The 14,213-nt window shown below is 47.6% G+C and overlaps 1 protein-coding gene across 3 annotated transcripts in view; it reads right to left on the bottom strand.

Annotated features, from left to right (window-relative positions):
- The window catches only part of Hpcal1 (hippocalcin like 1), a 105,901-nt gene that overhangs the window by 24,115 nt on the left and 67,573 nt on the right, over nucleotides 1-14,213 (bottom strand). For 2 of the 3 annotated variants that reach the window (XM_034514374.2, XM_076942079.1), the window contains exon 2: nucleotides 1,675-1,761. The exons of the other annotated variant lie outside the window; for it this stretch is intronic. The gene's annotated coding sequence lies outside the window, so the exon portion shown is untranslated. The remainder of the gene's footprint in view (nucleotides 1-1,674; nucleotides 1,762-14,213) is intronic. 3 annotated transcript variants of the gene reach the window in all.

Raw genomic sequence — 14,213 nt, forward strand, 5'->3', positions numbered from 1 at the left:
CTGTCTGACCCATCTTCCCATACTCTCTTCTGTCTCCATTCCTGCGGCTGCCACTGGGTCTTTGCTCCCATACCTTCTTTAGGCACTTTCCTTGCTCACATCTCTTAGCCTTCCTGGAATACTTTATCCAAAAGGGAAGCCTTTATATACACTAACCTCTTTCCAGCTTTACTTTTTCTCCATATTATAATGAGTTCAGGAGTCCAAGCTTTACTTTGCCATTAGAAACCAGAGCCCTCAAACTCCCTGGGGACAAAGCATATTTTCAATACATGCTGAGCGTGGTCACACTGCCTGCCAGGATGGACAGCTCGATCAAGGCTGGGCCTTAGACTGATACATGCCCTCATCCACAGGCAGGTGGGTGGGAATGGAGGAGGTGGCCATCATCAGAAGGGTCTTTTGTGCATCCCCTGACCTCTGACAACACGGCCAAGTTCTGACATCAAATTAGAAAGAACTATGTGACCCAGACTCTTTCAGTGCCGAGGTGTGCGTGTGTGTGTGGCTACTGAAGATACACACCAAAGCACCCAAGGGCCTCAGGATGAGAAGAGACCCCATAGGCTTGAACTTCTACTCGTCTGACCTCTTTGTCTGCTCCAGCTTCCAACATCAGTTCCAGGCTTGGCTGGACCCTACCATGCACCTGCGCACTTGTGGCACCCTGGGGCTGGGAGGCATGGATGCAGGTGGCATTGGGTAATGCAGACTCAGGAACTGCTCACTCTTTAGCCCCAGCAGTGCATGCCATATGTCGTTATGTCTGTTTGAGAGGACCCAAAGACCCTCTTTCCCAAGACATGGGCCCCTTTCTGGGTATCTCCTTCAGACTCACTGATAACCTGGACAGAGTATCCAGGGAATGTGGGGGAGTGAAGAACAAGGCAGTGGGAGATATTCATCCACCCCATCCGGAAGATGAAGGCAGGAAAAGGTACTCCACCCACAGGAAGTCCTGAGGACACCCTGTGCCCTGGAAAACCCTCTATGAATGCTGTAGGAGCTTGGGTGTCTGGGGGTGGGGGTGGGGCAGCCACACCCAGGTCTGCTGGGAGCTGCTGGTCTAAGTCTCTAGGGAGCTAGTAGCTACATTTACCAGAGCCAGACAGAAGTACCACTTGACATTTGCCTCTGCATCTTGCAGACCATTCAAGGTACCAGCCACTGGGATTAGCAAGAACCATGACACATGCACAACCTCTGAACAATGGTGGTGATGCTGGCCTCATGGTTAAGTAGGCCTGGCTCATCCTGGGGATCATTTCAGGGCATATTGACCCCTCCCCTCTGGGTGCTACTCCCTCTTTCAAGGTATGACCTCGGGGAAGGCACGGGAGAACGGAGGTCTTAGAACATGAGCGCAAAGGGAATGGAAGATTTAAGGAACTCAGGAGAGAGATGGCCCTGATCTCTGCTCTGTGCTCTTATACTGAGTCCCCAGCCCTGCTCCCTGGACAGGCTCACAGGCACAAGCACAGTCACACTTGTTCTCAGAGAACAAGAAGAGAGCTGAACCTGGAACCTACAGGGTTCTTCTTACCTCTCAGCCTCAGTTTCCTGACCTGTCCCCTGAGGTCACTGAGGAGACTATCCCCACAGTCTTTGCAAAAGCCACCCCTTCCATTCACAGTCCTCATGTTCTGCAGGCCCATTGGCCTCAGGGTGACTTACCTAGGGCCAAGTGGAGGCCAAGGCAGAGCAGGGATCAGAACTGCTGGGGGATGATGCACAGGTTTGAGGAGCTGCTAGACCATGCCCCTGGAAAAGAGGACCACAGGTCACGTGGGACACTGGCATCTGGATAAGCTCACAACATCTCTTCACTTGCCCTAAGCAGCCAAGCAAAGCTGAGAGGGTGTGCATGCTTACTTGAGCATGCATGTGTGTACTCTCTCTGTGTGTGTGTGTGTGTGTGTATGTGTGTGTATGTGTGTGTATGTGTGTGTCCAATTCCTACAATCCCCCATTAACAGAAGCCTGGTGAGATATTGGCACCCTCAGCTGGGATTACATTATCACATTATTACACTATGTCGATGCTGGTCATGGACATGGCTCTCCAGGCTCAAAATATTAATTATAACTCAACTAGGTGACTGGGCCATCCAGATGCAGCTGTGTGTGGTTCCTGGCTCTTTATGCCTTCTGGTCATTAGGAGGCTTGGTGGAGCATCCAGGCTGGGCTTAGAAAGGCTCAGAGGAGCACCCAAGATCCTGCTCTGGACCTTACTAGGGCTGACCCCCAGGCCTTCTCCTTAAAGCCCATATTGCCCAGCCAAGCCTCACTGGCTCAGGGCATGGCACATAGAAGATGTATACATTGAGTAAAAAATACATCGCAACTCAGACAGCACACAAGCCCTCACCAGTCCAGGCAAGGAAACACACAGTCCGCATCATGAATCACTGTACCTTAGCCCACTGTAGAGCCATGTCTGAAGGCCATCTCTTTCCTCCCTGTCTCCTCCCCACGTGGGGACTGGTGGCCTCTTCCCAGTGAACAGTACTCTGGAACTGTCCATAAATAGTCTTGCACCTCACTAAAAGCTGTCTTTCTCCCCTGAGATCCTCAGGATAGGCCAAGGAGGGGGGCCCAGCGTTACTTTCTTTTCCTTGAGAGGGAAAATGAGGCCTATATGGAGGCTAGTGATTGACTCAGGAGCTAAGGGTCAATCAGGATGGGAGAGGAAAGTCCTGTCACCTGAGCACAACTTCTCTTGCTAGGCTACAGCACTGTGTCGGTTTCCCCTTCTGGTGCAGAGTCCCTTCATAAATGAAAACGATCAGTTCCTATGTGCTCGCGGCACCAAGCACCAGTTCGCTCCGGGGGTCTGTTCTAAAGAGCAGAAGGACCTGGAGCTCCCCTTGCTCTGCAGACTGGGGGTGGGGCGGGGACTGTGTGTCTGCCCTCCTCCCACGCAGCCCAGTTGACTGGACATCACGAAGTCAAGAATGCATCATTTCACTACCTTGCATCAGTGCCTAGCCAGGAGCTGCACACAAAGCAGCCACTCATCGATACTTAGTACTTTACAAAGGAATCCCCCTGAATTCAGACTCAGACCAAGAATCCAAGTCTGGACTAGAAAAGCCATACACTTCCCTACCAGATACGTGCACATTAGTGTGGGAATATGCACGTTAGTGCAGGTGCCTGTGGAGGCCAGAAGGGGGCACCAGACACCCCCCACTCCAGATCTGGAGCTACCTGTGGTTGTGAGCCTCCTAACATGGGAGGAATGGAACCAGGGTCCACTCAAAGAACAGGAAGAACTCCTAGCACTGAACCACCCCACCAGTCTCCATATGTATTTTTTAACAGACTTCATTTTAGGGCAGTTTTAGATTCATAGAAAAGCTGAAAGAGAGGTACAAAAATACCCCCTGGGCCCATCTGGTCAACACCCTACACCAGAATGGGACATCTGTACCATCACCGGTCGCTGACACTTGGTCCATAGCCTACACAGTGTGTTCACGCTTTGAGCTGCACAGTCCAGGTTCACAGATGCATGTCTTCTACAATGTTGTATGCAGACCTGCTTCACTGACCTCAGAGACCCTGTGCTCCACCGCGTCCATATTTTCTCAAGGTGTTTCAAAGCCCCCATCCCCAAAAGGTTCCAGGAGTTCTGATTTGGTACCCAGGAGTCAAAGTGCAGGCAGATACTGGAAAGGAGTGGAATCCCGTGGAAGGTCATTAGAACACACAGCGGAAGTCACCAGGCAAGTAGGTATACAATGCCAGCCACTGATTTCCTCATCCTGCCTGCCTTCCCCACAACCTTGGCCAAGAGCCATACTGTATAAGGCTTCCTGAGGGGGAGAGACTCTGGGACATGCCATGGCACTCTTGACTAAGTGAAACACCAAAATGCAAATCCCTCAGCTCAGGCCCTGCTTTCTGCATTCACCATTGTTAACCAACTTGACGACAGGGTACACGCGTAACGTGATTTTATGTAATCAGAAAGAAAAGCAAAAGCAAGATACTTGTACAAAACAGAAGGAACTAGAAATCATTGTTAAGCAAAATGAGGCAGACTCAAAAAGGGGAGTGTGTGTGTGTGAGTGCATGTGTGTGTGTATGGATGGATGGTGTGTGTATGTGTGGTGTGTGTGTATATGTGAATGTGGTATATATGTGTGTGCGTGTGCACATATGTGTGTGTCTGTGTGTGTATATATGGATGGTATGTATTGTGTATGGATAGTGTGTGTGTATATATGTGTATGTGGTATATATGTGTGTGCGCGCATATGTGTGTGTGCCCGTGTGTGTATATATGGATGGTGTGTATTGTGTATGGATGGTGTGTGTATATATGTATGGTGTGTGTATGTGGTATATATGTGTGTGTGCATGCATATGTGTGTGTGTCTGTATATGTATATATAGATGGTGTGTATTGTATATGGATGGTGTGTGTGTGTGTGTATGGATGGTGTGTGTGTTGAAACCAGATAGGGGAGCCTGAGAGGGAAGGATCCTATGGGAGGTAGAGTAACAGGATACACATGACATGAAAGCAGAAGGGATGAAGCAAGGGAGAAAGGGAACCAGCTTGGGGGGCGGGCAGGAGGCTGGGGGAGGGCAAAAATGAGAACAATGGACAATGGCACTAAGTATGATGATGACCTTGAGGAACCCACTTTGAGAGAACCAAACACTACTACATATTATCCTACGGAGTTTACAAACACAGGCCAGAGGTAGGGTTCAGTGGTAAGAACATTCACGGCTCTTGCAGAGGGCCAAGTTCTGTTGGGTTCAGTGAAAAAATTACCAAGGGTTCAATGAACAAGCATCCCACCTTCTTTTAGGGATGTGAATATACACTGGGGGGGGGGGTAGATGTGGGGTGAGGTGGGGTGTCTCCCCATCACTGAGCTGAGCAGGTAAGCCCCAGCCTGCCATCTCTCAGCTCGCGAGATGCTGTACCATCGGTGTCTGTGATGCTAATCTTGGTGGTCCACTTGACTGGATCTGGACCACACTTTGAAGTGGGTGAGTCTGTAAGAGTTACTTCCTGGAAGATTAACTGATGGAGTAAGAGCCTCCCTGAGGGTAGGCAGCGTAGATACAAGGGCCGCTTATGGCTGCCTGCCTTCCCTCCTTGCCAGTGAGTGCATATAGTCTGGCTCTGATGCTCCCTCCAGCCTTAACCTATCAGAGCCCAGGCATAGGACCAGTGGCTGTCCAGGAACTCTCCACACCTTCAGCACCGCACTGAGACTGCTGAGGGGTGCAGCTTCGGTGCTGAACATAGAGGGTTCTCAGCCTCTCCATTGCTGGACTAGATACTGTCCTACCGTGTAAGCCAGTCTAATAAATCCTCTTTGTAACACATCCATTCCATTGTTCTGTTCCTCAGGAGCAGAGGTGGTTCTCAGCCTGTGGGTTGCAACCCCTTTGGGGCTTGAATGACCCTTTCACAGGGTCGCCTAAGACCATCCGAAAACACAGATATTTACATTACAATTCATAACAGTAGCAAATTTACAGTTATCAAGTAGCAATATAAATAATTTTACGGTGGGGAAACACCACAGCACGAGGAACTGTCTCAAAGGGCTGCAGCATTAGGAAGATTGGGAACCACTGCTCTAGACAGAGCCTTGCCTCAACCAGCTGGAGGTGCCTTAGCTGTTCAGCTACAAAAATGTCAGCCTTCTGGGAACAGCTCTAATGACCACCAGGGGACCACTCATCAATCCCAGCTCAGCACAGGGGACCATACCCAATTCAAGAAAGCACTTATTATCAGCTATCCCCCATCCCCTAGAGATGTTCCCAGGTTTAAGGCCTGCTGGGTGTGGGGAGGTCCTAGAGTAAGTTCTTGTTTCAAGCTTGCCCAGCAGCTAAGTGACCTTGGGCACATATTGGGTACACCATGTGACCTCAGCATGGTCAGGTTCTCCCTGTGTAACAGGAAGTATAGAAGCAAGAGAAGGCTATGGAGCTGTGGGAAGGGATGGCCCTTCACTGAGAGTCCAGATGTAGCCTCTGCCCTGCTGGGAATCAAGAATTCCAGAATGATGAACACTTGCTGTGGAGGGTGCTGACACAGAGAGACTATTTCTTTTATATAGAGATGTTTCCCGTAAGAACGCTAACAGCAGTGAACCATGCCAAAGGCCTGAGCATGGATGACCCTGAGCATGGCCTGGCTCATCTCTGGATAGTTTTTGGAAACCTCACAAACAAGATTACTAACTCTCAGGCTGGGTGTGGTGGCATGCACCTTTAATCCCAGCACTCTGGAGGCAGAGGCAGGCAGGTTTCTGTGAATTTGAAGCCAGCCTGGTCTACAAAGTGATTACCAATCAGAGCTACACAGAGAAACCCTGTCTTGAAAGATTACTAACTTACAATGAGAACAACCTAAGTGTTCAGATAACCTTTGTGACATGAATCACATGATCAGACTATAGGGTCACCAAAATCATACAGGAGACTCCTCAAAGTTAAGGGACTGAAGGCTCCTGCAGGGTGTGTTTTGTTCTTCCTGGCCAGTTTTCCTTCTAACTTACTTACTTAGCACATGTACGTATGTGTGTGCATTCATGTGTGTGAATACAGGCATGTGTGTGCCATGGTGCCCATGCAGAGGTCAGAGGACAACCTTAGGTGTTGGTCCTTGCCTTCTGTCTTATTTGAGGTGGAATCTTCGCGTTAGGCCAGGCTCACAGGCCTGAGTGTCAGGGATTCTCCTGTTTCCTGGTAGGAACGCTAGGATTACACATGCTCACGACTGCATCTAGCTTTTCACATGGATTCTGGGAATTCAAACTCAGCCTCCGCGATTGTGCAGCAAGCCCCTCTACCTACTGGGCCAACCCTACAGCCCTGCTTCTCCTTCTGTTAATTCTTGTTCTCAAATCTATGTTTAAAATCTCTTGTTAAGGCTGAAGGCATAGCTCACTCAGGTTTCTCTGACATGCACGACTGGGCCTTAGTTCAGTTTTCAGTACTGCATTAAAACCAGGCATGGCAGCCCACACCCATAATCTCATCATTTGGAAAGTGGAGGCAGGAAGATCAGAAATTCAGGGCCAGTGTGGGATACACAGGATCCTGTTTCAAAAAGAAAACAAACAAAACAGAAACTCCCTTTAATAAACTCAAAGTCTGTTTCTATACTGCCCTATCCTGAATTTTTTTTCCTGGGGAACATCAAAGACCTGGCTAGCTGTTGTTCCTGAACACAGGATCTCTACAGGATAAGGGCCATGTCTTCTGGTAAGGTATAACTAACATGGCCAAGGAAGTGAGATGAATCCCTGAGGAAGACATGCTCCCGTCCCCAACAGCCATCTCTGATCCCAGGTTTCCTTGCATAAGAGCCCTCCATTCCAGAGACCCTCAAGGCTGCTTGTGAACACTCCATTAACATGAATTGCAAATTTCTCCCCGGCCCTATCATTCAGCTGCAGGAGCTCCCCGGCTACCAGCTTTCCAATGGCAGATAAAGATTGCAGTGATTGTTGGAGACGGACTCAAGGAGCAGAAGTCATTAGGCGGGAATAATTATGTTGAGCTATGTCTGGTAGATCCTGATTTCTGTCTGCGATTGTCTTACAGATTGTCTCTTCCTCTGGAGGAGAGATGGGTGAGTCATACAGAGCCGGAGATGAAGGTCCTGCTGCTCCAAGGATGCATAGGCATCCTGGCGGGGAAGAGCCTTTGGGCTGGTACAAAAGGTACAGCCAGGCTCCTGCCTGCACCAGAGCCCCAAGCTCCTGCAGGGTGTTTCTCCGTTGGTCTGACAGCCTTTTTGGTCTGTCAGAACGAAGGTAGGCTGTGGCCACGCCTGACCCATCTATCTGTGAGGACAGCTGGAGAGGAAGGGGACAGACAGAGAGGGCAGCATGGTCCTCTGGCCAGACAGAGCCTTGTTCCTGATGGGTAACCTCAATCTGTTACTCAACTTCTCCTTTTCCCTTTACCACAGTTGTAAACCGGACAGAATTATGGCACTTCCTACTATGTTAAAATTATGAGTTAGTGCACTAAAAACAAAACAAAACCAACAAAACAAAACCAACCAACCAACCAACCAACCAACCAACCAAAAAAGCAACTCTGCACATAGAAAAGAACTCAATGATGTCAACTCTGGAAGAGCAAGGGGAAGCTTGGGAGTATTTTAGCCAACTGAAAGGGCACACTCTTTAGCTAAGTCTGATGACCTGTCATCGCAGCACTGGGGTGGGGGTGGGGGGGTACTACTGTGAGTCTGGCCAGCTCAGGCTACAAAACAAGAGCTGTATTCTGATTTGGTGGTAGAGTATTCTGACCGGACCCCCTCTTCCCCCCACTCTCATGTTTGAACACATTGTCCAAGCCGATGCCCTGCTTGAGGTTGTAGTCTTTTAGGAGTGAGGTTTTTTTTGCTGGGGGCAGGCCTTGAGGTTATATATAGCCTGGAGCCTTCTCCCACTCATCTCTCGCTGCTTCCTGATCTATCCAGATGAACGAGCTCCTGGAACTCTTGCTGTGGTACCTCTTCCACTAGGATACACTGTATCCCTTCAGTGAGCCCAAATAAATCTTTCCTCTCCCCTAGCTTCTGGTCAGGTGTGGTCACCACAATGAGAAAAGTAGCTAATATAATTTGTCAAGAAGAAAAGAAAAGGTACAAATGGATTCAAGTAATGAAGAGGTTGAATAAGCGAAGAGAAAATTACACACAGTGAAAACTCCACACCCAAGTGGCTTCACGGTCAGCTCTGCAAAGATGTGAATTCCTTTACCGATTCCCCAGGAGGCAGAAAGAGAGGGTGTGCCACCCAACACGCTCAAAGAGATAGTGACACACAACCAGAGAAATACTTCATAGGAGAATAAAAGTCCTGAGCCATTCTCATTATGGATATCAAAAATCCATCACAAAACAGCATGCTAAATACAGCATCATATAAAAGGATCATTCACCACAACCAGGTGAAGTTTATCCCAGGAATGCAAGCTTGGCTTATTTACCACCTAAGGATCGGTTTCTTTTTTGTTGTTATTAAATGTATTTGTTTTTGTGCCTTTGTGTGTGTCTATGTGTATAAGCATGTGTGCGCCAAGGCTTGTGTGTGGAGATCAGAAAACAACTTTGAGGAGTTGGTTCTCGACTTCAACCATGCGGATCCCAGGGATCAAATTCAGGCTCTCAGTCTTGGGGGCAAGCATCTTTGCTCACTGAACCTTCTTGTAGGCTTATCTTGTAATACCCAGCTCCTTAAACCATATGTCACAACTCCATAAGGAGCCACTGAATATGATGGCTGAAAACAAAATTGGCAACAGAAGGTTTCAAAAACCAAATACAATGACCAAAAAATAAATCAGAATCAAACATATACTATCTGAGGTGTTCCTGGTGGGCTCATACATGTTGCATCATGTGACTTCACAGCAGCCTTGGTTCTGAGCATCCAATACATGTACTGTGGGACAAAGGCTGCCTGCAGCACCTCTACATATTCTGATGTAGTGTATCATATCAATAACAACCCAAAGTTGCATGCTCACCCAGACAGATCTAGAAGAAGCACTTGACAATATCTGATGCCCTTACCTAATGAAAAAGCTATATCTGGATAATGGGACAAAAAACAAAACAAAACAAAACAAAACAAAAAAAAAAACAAAACAAAAACACACACACACACACACACACACAAACCTGTGCATTTGATGAAGGGCATCTACGAACAACAACTAAAAGTCAGAGCTAACATTACAATTAATATTGGCATGCCTCCTAGCATGAAGAATCAGATAAGGGTGTCTGCTCATTCTTGCCATTTCTTTCTTTCTTGCCATGCACACGTTGGTGTTTGCATGTATGTGGGTGCATGTGTGTGTATGTACACATGCAGGGGTGTGGAGGCCCAAGGCTGATGTCTCGAGTCTTCCTCCATCACTTTTTACCTTTTTCATTAAAGCAGGATCTCTCACTGAACTCAGAGCTCACCTGTTGTCTTAGGCTTTTAGTGCTGCGAACAGACACCATGACCAAGGCAACTCTTAAAAGACAACATTAAACTGGGGCTGGCTTACAGGTTCAGAGGTTCATTCCAGTATCATCAAGGCAGGAGTATGGCAGCATCCGGGCAGGCATGGTGCAGGAGGAGCTGAGAGTTCTACATCTTCATCTGAAGGCTGCTAGGAGAAGACCCAGCTCCCACGTGCTTAGGAGGAGGGTCTCACTGCCCACGCCCATAGTAACACACTTCCTTCAACAAGGCTACACCTACTCCAACAGGGCCACACCTCCTAATAGTGCCACTCCCCGGACCAAGCATATTCAAACCACCACATCTGTCTAGCTGGCCTTGCTAGCCAGCTTGCTCTGTCTCAATTTTCTACTTGTTGTCATGACAAGGGACCCAGGATGCCCATTTGACATTTACTTGGGTTCTGAGGATGCAAGCTCTGGTCCTTGTGCTTTAACCACTGAGCTACCTCCCAGCTGTATCTATCCAAGTCACACAGTTCTAAGCAGGGCGATAAAGCAAGGAAAAAAAAATACAAAAATGAAAGATATTTATTGTGAGAATGGAGGGAGCACACCATTTCTACTTTCTGCTGTTATTATCTGATAATTAGCACCCTTGATGAACCCATTACAACATTTTTCAATGAGGCTGCTAGAGGCAAGATCAATAGATAAAAATGACTATGTGTAGAAATTTGCAATTCAAAAATCAAGTTAGGAAGATAATGATAACATCGATTAGAATAAGCAATTCCAAACAGAGCATCAAACAGAATAAACTCTAAGGGGAAAAAAATACTCAATAAAAAGTGCAAAAAGTGCTGCTCTGGAAAATAACACAACATTGTTTTGGTTTGCTTAATTAATTAATAACTATTATTAAAACAAACAAACAAACAAACAAGGTCTGCTGTATAATTCACACTAGCCTAGGACTTGCTATGTAGTCTAGCCAGGTCTCAGACTTGCCTCAATCCTCTGGCTTCAGCCTCCGAAGTTCTGGGATTATGGGCATGCACTAGCACTCCTGGAGGAAGCAAAAAATTGTTGAAAGGTCTCAAGGAAGAGCTACATAACTTGGGAAACATTCTCTGTTTACAAACCACAAGACTTAACGTTAAGCTGGACACTCTCCAAACTGATCTACAGACTTAATATAATCCCTGCTTTTTTGTAGAAAACGAAAAACTGATTTCAAAATTCATACGGGATTGCAAAGGACTTGAAGTAGCCAAAAATAGTTATAAAGAAGAAGAAAATCGTAGGACTCATACCTCCCAATCTTCCTTGTGTTTTGTCTGTGCAGTGTATGTGTGACGGCGTGTGTGTGTGTGTGTGTGTGTGTGTGTGGCCTGAGGTTGACCTCAGGAACCCTCCTTCATTGCTAGGACTTTCAACTGGACACAGAGCTCACTGATGCTGCTGGGCTGGGTAGCCAGCTTGTCTCAGGATCCCATCTGGACCTTTGGAACACTGAAATCACAGCCGCCATGCACAACTGACATTTGCCGTGGGTTCTGGGATCTGAGCTCTGGTCCTTACAATAGTGCAGCAAGCCATATGAGCCAACTACCTACCAAATGTAAAGCTTAGCAAAAGGCATTCAGGTCAGGGTGGCACGGTGCCGACACATGGAAAGACACAGAGCAATGAAGTGGAACTGGGAGTCCAGAAATAAATGCATACATCTGGGGCTGTAGGATGTAGTCCCGGGACAGAGCACCTGCCTAGCATGAGCAAAGCCCAAGGCTCAGTCCTGTGCCTCAAAAGCCAATCGACTGAACCCACACATACAGTTTAACAAGGATGTCAAAACCATCTGGCATGCAAGACTAATTTTTTTTTAAATAAAATTATTTATGTGTGAGTGTGTGTGTGTGTGTGTGTGTGTGTGTGTGAGAGAGAGAGAGAGAGAGAGAGAGAGAGAGAGAGAGAGAGAGAGAGAGAAGGGCACAACTTTTTGGGAGTTGGTTCTCTTTTCCACCATGTGGGTTCCAGGGATTAAGTTCAGGTGTGATACGAGAGTCTTTGCTCACCAAGCTATCTTGCCTGCCATGGTGGTGGTGGTTCTTGGATCTGGGGAAACAAGGGTGTAGTTAGGAGTGTGAGGTTTCTTCTAGAGACGTTCTCAGTCTTCCTGATGCTGCGAACTTTTAATACACTGTGTTTTCCGATGGTCTTAGGTGGCCCCTGTGAAAGGGTCATTTGACCCCCACAGGGGATACAGGCTGTGAACAGCTGCTCTAGTGTGATGAAACATTCCAAAACGGACTAATACTCGTGAAAAGACCACCACCAACTGAATTATGTGTATTACATTTACTTCATATTATGACATGGTAATTTAGGGTATATGAACCGTTTCTTCAAAACCCGGTATGCTGACTAGTTTTTATGTCAACTTGACACAAGCTGGAGTTATCTAGAAGAAGGAAACCTCAATTGAGAAACCATCTCCACAACATCCAACTGTAGGGCACTTTCTTCATAAACCGATGGGAAAAGGCCCAGCCCTTTGTGGGTGGGGACAACCCTAGGCTGGTGGTCCTGGGTTCTAGAAGGAAGAAGGCTAAGCCAGTAAGCAGCACCCCTCCATGGCCTCTGCATCAGCTCCTGCCTCCATGTTCCTTCTCTGCCTGAGTTTCTGTCCTGACTTCTTTTGATGATGAACGGTGACATGGAAGATAATAAGCCCTTTCCTCGAATTTTGGTCATGGTGTTCCATTACAGCAGCAGCAACTAAGACACCCACCAAAAGCAAAAAAGGAACTAAGCCAACGTCTTTCTACATTTCTACATCTGAAGGCAGAAGGACAAAGAACAGAGTCCTGGGAACAAGGAGATAAACCACATGGTTTCCTAGCGCTGGACCATTATCCTTCTCAGACAGGAAGAGGAGAGCAGGTGTCAATTTAGATGATGAAGAGAACACGCAGTTTCACATTCAGGCCACCGCCCCAAAGAACATACTTTAGGCTGAGCTAGTACAGCACCTTGCCCTCCCCCCGCCCCCCTTGCTGGCCACCCAGGCTGAGGGCCCCATGTGCACTACATCCAGGGCCACGTCTACATTTGTGGGAAGCGCACAGCCCAGTAGGCTTACTTGGATACATGCCTGATGCCAGGCATACTGTTAGACACTCTCAGCATCCTCCTTATTCAAGGGGTGCTCCAGGATCTGGGGGTGCTGTGGAGGGCCAGTTGTCAGGGTATACATGGTCCATAAGAAGTTCCAGCTGACGAGGTCTCAGATCAGTCACATGAACAGCCCAGATGTACCCACAGCACAGCAGTTGCAGCCTTAGACTTTTTGGAGTCCTTGGCTGTTTCTGTGGCAGGAGTCTCTTGATGGCCCAGACCTGGAGGGTCCCTTGTGGCTGCCTTCAGCTAGAGAAGTCTCCCTCCAGCCCCCAGTCACAACTCCCGTCCAGGTAATGTATCATGCTACCTCCAAGAACCTGCAGAGAACCCGGAAATGGCCTCTCTAGCCCGCTCCCACAGACCGGATGTGTGCTCAAGAGATGACAAATTGTCTTAATATATTCTGAAGCTCAACTTAATTAGGAAGCAGAGTCCCTTAGGGAGAAAAAAAAATATTGTGGGCTCTGAAGCCCAAGATGGATGGTTTGGGATTATGACTACTCCTTAGTGACTGTGGTTTAAAAATGACTCACCACGGTCCCCAGGTAATAAGCACAGTGGCTCACAGAATACCCTCCAATACCATCCAGACGATGACCTCTCTCTGTAGAGGCATCTCTTTCATTGCACAGCTCAGGAAACTGAGTTACAGCTGGGTATGATGGCATATACCTGTGACCCTAGAGTAGGAACGCTAAGGTGAGAGAGGTGTCAGTTCCAGGCTAGCCTGGGTTATACTGTATAGCATGGGCTATATATGTTCCTCTGGTGAGCATGAAGATAGTATACTCATATACATAAAATAAATAAATATTTTTTTTTAAAAAGATGCCTACTACTCCAAAGCCTATGTGGTACCCAACTGTGGCTCTTGCTTGTACTCCCACAGCCTGTGTGGCTGACTTATTAGTGTGCTTCCCTGGCATTCCTGAAGCACTGAGTTTAATCCCTCTCGTTGAACAAACCAGACCTAGTTGTACACACCTGTAATTCCAGTACTCAGTGGGTCAAGGCAGGAGGATCAGACTTTTAAGGTCATCTTCAGGTACACAGCATGTTCGAGGCTACCGTGGG

This window comes from Arvicanthis niloticus, chromosome 11 (genome assembly GCF_011762505.2).
Source record: "Arvicanthis niloticus isolate mArvNil1 chromosome 11, mArvNil1.pat.X, whole genome shotgun sequence".
In the NCBI taxonomy this organism is placed as follows: domain Eukaryota; kingdom Metazoa; phylum Chordata; class Mammalia; order Rodentia; family Muridae; genus Arvicanthis; species Arvicanthis niloticus.